We start from the raw sequence: 5,396 nt of genomic DNA on the forward strand, positions 1-5,396 counted from the left end.
GAATCGAAAAGAACTGAATCGAATCGAAAAGAATCAAATATAATTGAATCAAAAAGAATCGAATCGAACAAAATCGATTCAAATCGAATCAAATTGAAATGAATCGAACCGAATGGAATCGAATCCAAATGAAAAGAATCGAATCGAATCGAATTGATTCGAATCGAAAAGAATCGAATTGAATAAAATCGAAAAGAATCGAATCGAATAAAAAAAATCGAACTGAATTGAAAAGAATAGAATCAAATTGAACCGAATCGAAAAGAACTGAATCGAATCAAATCGAAAAGTATCAAATTGAAAAGAATCAAATCGAATAGATTCAAATGAAAAAAAATCTAATCGAAAAGAATCGTATCGAATCGAATCAAATTGAATTGAATCGAAAAGAACCGAATCGAATCGAAAAGAATCGAATAAAATCGAAAAGAATCGAATCAAAAAGAATCGAATATAATTGAAAAGAATTGAATCAAATTGAAAACAATCGATTCGAATAGAAAAGAATCGAATCGAAAAGATCGAATCGAATCGAAAAGATCGAATCAAATCGAAAAAAGTTGAATTGAATTGAATCTAAAAGAATAGAATCAATTCGAAAGATTCAAATCCAAAATAATCAATCTGAACAGTCGAATCGGAAAGAAAGAAATCGATTCGAGTGAGGTGAGGCTGAGGTGAAGAACAGAGTAACCAGGTCCCAATGATGCCCAGGTGAGGACCAGAGTCACCAGATCTGCGTGAGGCCCAGATAGGATCAGAGTCACCTGTTCCAGGTGAGGCCAAGAAGGAGCCCACAGCAATCAGGTCCAGGTGGGGAACAAAGTCACCAGGACTGGGTGAGGCCCAGATGGGGACCAGATTCAACACGTCCAGGTGAGGCCCAGGTGGTGACCAGAGTCACCGGTTCTGGGTGAGGACCAAGTAAGGACCAGATTCACCAGGTCCAAGTGAGGCCCACATGGGGAACTGAGTCACCAGGTATGGGGGAGGCCCAGTTGGCAACCCCACTCACCAGGTCCAGGTGAGGCCAACCTGCTGGCCAGAGTCACCTGATCCAGGTGGGGACCGGAGTCACCAGGTAAATGTGAGGCTAGAAGGACACCACAGTCACCAGGTCCAGCTGTAGTTCATGTGGGAACGAGAGTCACCAGGTCTAGGTGAGGCCCAAATACGGATCAGAGTTTTTTTCTCCATGTGAGGCCAGAAGGACACCACAGGAATGAGGTCCAGGAGAGCCCCATATGGAACCAGAGCCAGCAGATCCAGGTGAGGTCCAGGTGGGGGGCCACAGTCAAAAGGTCCATGTGAGGCCCAGGTGGCAACAAGATTCACCAAGTCCAGGTGAGACCCTGTTGGTGACCAGAGTCACCAGGTCCAGGTGAGGACCAGGTAAGGACCAGATTCACCAGGTCCAAGTGAATACCAAGGTGGGACCAGAGTCACCAGGTAAGGGTGAGGCCCCGAGGGGGAACCAGAGTAACCAGTTTAGTTGGAGGCCCAGAGTGGGACCAGAGCTCCCTGGTCAAAGTGAGGCCCAGCTGTGGAATAGAGTATCCAGGTCCCAATTATGCCTAGGTGAGGTCCAGAGTCACTAGGGCCATGCAAGGCCCAGATGGGGATCAGAATCACGAGGTCCTGGTGAGGTATAGAGGAGACCACAGTCACCAGTATCAGGTGAGCCCCATGTGGGAACCAGAGCCACTATATCCAGCTGAGTCCTAGGTCCATGTGAGGCCCACGTGAGGACCAGATTCATCAGGTCAAATTGAGACATAGCTGAGGACAAGAGGCACAAGGGCTGGGTGAGGCCTAGGTGGGGGCAAGATTCACCAGGTCTGAGTTAGGTCAAAGTGGGGATGAGAGTCACCAGGTCCAGGTGAGGCCAAACTGAGGACCAGAGTCACCAGATCCAGGTGAGGTCCATGTTGGAAAGAGAGTCACCAGGTCCAGGAGAGGTTCAGGTGGGGACCAGAGTCACCAGATCCAGGTGAAGCCCAGGTGGGGAACAGAATCACCAGGTCCATATGAGGCTCAGGTGAGGACCAGAGTTACCAGGTACATGAGAGGCCCAGGTGGGGACCAGAGTCACCAGATCCACTTGAAGCCCAGGTCGGGACCAGACTCACCAGGTCCAAGTGAGGCCCACATGTGGACCAGAGTCCCCAGGAATGGGTGAGACCCATGTGGTGACAACAGTCACCACATCCAGGTGAGGCCCAGATGGGGACCAGATTCACCACGTCCAGGTGAGGCCCAGGTGGTGACCAGAGTCACCGGGTCCGGGTGAGAACCAGGTAAGGACCCGATTCACGAGGTCCAAGTAGACCCACGTGGGGACCTGAGTCACCAGGTATGGGTGAGGCCCAGGTGGTAACCCCACTCACCAGGTCCAGGTGAGGCCAACCTGCAGGACAGAGTCACCAGATCCAGGTGAGGCCCTCATAGGAACGGAGTCACCAGGTAAATGTGAAGCTAGAAGGACACCACAGTCACCAGATCCATGTGTGGTTCATGTGGGAACGAGAGTCACCAGGACCAGGTGAGACCCAGGTGGGGACCACAGTCACCATGTCCAGATTGAGGCCTAGGTGGGAGCCCAGTGTCATCATGGCCAGGTGAGGCCAAAGTGTGGAGCAAAGTTATCAGATCCGGTGAGTCCCAGGTGGGGAACAGAGTAACCATGTCCCATTGATGCCCAGGTGGGACCAGAGTCACCACATCAGGGTGAGGCCCAGAGGGGGACGAGAGTCACTAGGTCCAGGTGAGACCCCGATGTGGAACTGAGTAACCAGGTCCCATGATGCCCATGTGAGGAGCAGATTCACCAGGTCGGGTGAGGTCCCTGTGGGAACCAGTCACCTCTTGCAGGTGAGGCCCAGGTGGGACCACAGTCACCAGGTCAGGGTGAGGTCCAGCGAGTGACCAGAGTCATCAGGTCCAGGTGAGGCCCAGCTATAGAAGAGAGTTACCAGGTACCAATGATGCCCAGGTAAGGACCAGATTCGCCAGGTCCAGGTGAGTCCCAAAAATGGATCAGAGTCATTTTGTTCCAGGTGAAGGCCAGAAGGAGACCACAGGAACCAGGTCCAGGAGAGCCCCATATGGGAACCAGAGCCACCAGATGCAGGTGAGTTCTAGGTGAGGACAACAGTCACAAGGTCCAGGTGTGGCCCAGGTGGCAGCAAGATTCACCAAGTCCAGGTGATTCCCAGGCGGTGCCCAGTGTCACCAGGTCCATGTGAGGACCAGGTAAGGACCAGATTCACCAGGTCCAAGTGAATACCAGGGGGGGACCAGAGTCACCAGGAAAGGGTGAGGCCCAGAGGGGGAACCAGAGTAACCAGCTTAGATTGAGGCCCAGAATGGGACCAGAGGACCCCGGTCAAAGTGAGCCCAGGGGTGTGGAATAGGTATACATATCCCAATGATACCTAGGTGAGGACCAGAGTCACTAGGACCATGCAAGGCCTCGGATGGGGATCAGAATCACCAGGTCCACGTGAGGCATAGAAGGAGACCACAGTCACCAGTATCTGGTGAGCCCAATGTGGGAACCAGAGCCACTATATCCAGCTGAGTCCCAGGTCCATGAGAGGCCCACGTGAGGACCAGATTCATCAGGTCGAATTGAGGCATAGCTGGGGACAAGAGTCACCAAGTGTGGGTGAGGCCTAGGTGGGGACAAGGTTCACTAGGTCTGAGCTAGGTCAAAATGGGGACGAGAGTCACCAGGTCCAGGTGAGGCCAAACTGAGGACCAGAGTCACCAGATCCAGGTGAGTTCCATGTTGGAAAGAGAGTCACCAGGACCAGGAGAGGTCCAGGTGGGGACCAAATTCACCATATCCTGGTGAAGCCCAGGTGGTTACCCGAGTCACCAGGTCCAGATGAGGCCCAGGTTAGGACCAGGGTTACCAGGTACACGTGAGGCCCCGGTGGGGATCAAAGGCAACAGGTCCATGTGAGACCGGCTGGGGAACATGGTCAACCGGACTATGTGAGGCCCAGGTTTGGAACACAGTAACCAGGACAAGGTGAGTCCCAGGTGGTGACAACAGTCACCACGTCCAGGTGAGGCCCAAGTGGGGACCAGGATCACCAGGTACAGGAGAGGCCTTTGAAAGAACCAGAGTCAACAGTTCGAGGTGAGGTGCAGTTGGCAACCAAAGTCAGCAGGTCCAAGTCAAGCCAATGTGGGGTTCAGAGTCACCAGGTCAGGGTGAGACCTAGAGGGGTACCAGAGTCACCTGGTCCAGGTGAAGACCAGTGGTGGAACACAGTAATTGGGTCCCAATTATGCCCAGTTGAGGACCATGGTCACAGGGCCAGGTGAGGCCCAGATGGGGATCAGAGTCACCAGGTCCAAGTGAGGCCCAGGTGGGGACCACAGTCACCAGATCCAGGGTAGTCTCCGGTGCAGACCAGAGTCACCAGGTCCAGGTGAGGCCAAGGTGGTGACCAGAGTCACCAGGTCCGGGTGAGGATCAGGTAAGGACCAGATTCACCAGGTCCACGTGAGGCCCACGTGGGGACCTGAGTCTCTAGTTACGGGTGAGCCCCAGGTGGCAACCCCACTCACCAATCCAGGTGAGGCCAACCTGCATGCCAGAGTCACCAGATCCCGGTGAGGCCCTGATGGGGACCGGAGTCACCAGGTAAATGTGAGGCTAGTAGGACACCACAGTCACCAGGTCCAGGTGTAGTTCATGTGGGAACGATAGTCACCAGGTCCAGGTGAGACAGAAGTGGGGACCAACGTCAACAGGTGAGGTGAGGCCATGCTGAGGATCGGAGTCACCAGCCAGGTGAGGCCAGTTGGGGCTAGAGTCACCTGGTACAGAAGAGGCCAAAGTGAGGACCAGAATTACCAGGACTAGGTGTGTCCCAGTGGGGAATAGAGTAACCATGTCCTGATGAAGCCCAGGTAGGGACCAGAGTCACCAGGTCCAGATGAGGCCCAGGTGGGGCACAAACTCACTAGGTCTAGGTGAGGCCATCCTGTAGGCCAGAGTCACCTGGTCCAGGTGAGGCCCTGGTGGGGACCACAGTCACCAGGTAAATGTGAGGCAAGGACACCACAGTCACTAGGTCCAGGTGTGGTTCATGTGGGAACGAGAGTCACCAGGTCCAGGTGGGACCTAGGTGGGTACCACAGTCACCAGGTCCAGATTGAGGCCTAGGTGGGGGTCCAGAGTCATCACAGCCAGGAGAGGCCAAAGTGTGTAGCAAAGTTATCAGTTCCAGGTGAGTCCCAGGTGGGGAACAGAGTAACTATGTCCCATTGATGCCCAAGTAGGACCAGAGTCACAAGGTCCAGACGAAGCCTAAGTGAGGAGTAGATTCACCAGGTCCTATTGAGGCCCAGTTGAGGAGCAGACTCCCCAGCTCCGGGTG

This window comes from Canis lupus, chromosome 35, assembly GCF_011100685.1.
Source record: "Canis lupus familiaris isolate Mischka breed German Shepherd chromosome 35, alternate assembly UU_Cfam_GSD_1.0, whole genome shotgun sequence".
Taxonomy (NCBI): Eukaryota; Metazoa; Chordata; class Mammalia; order Carnivora; family Canidae; genus Canis; species Canis lupus.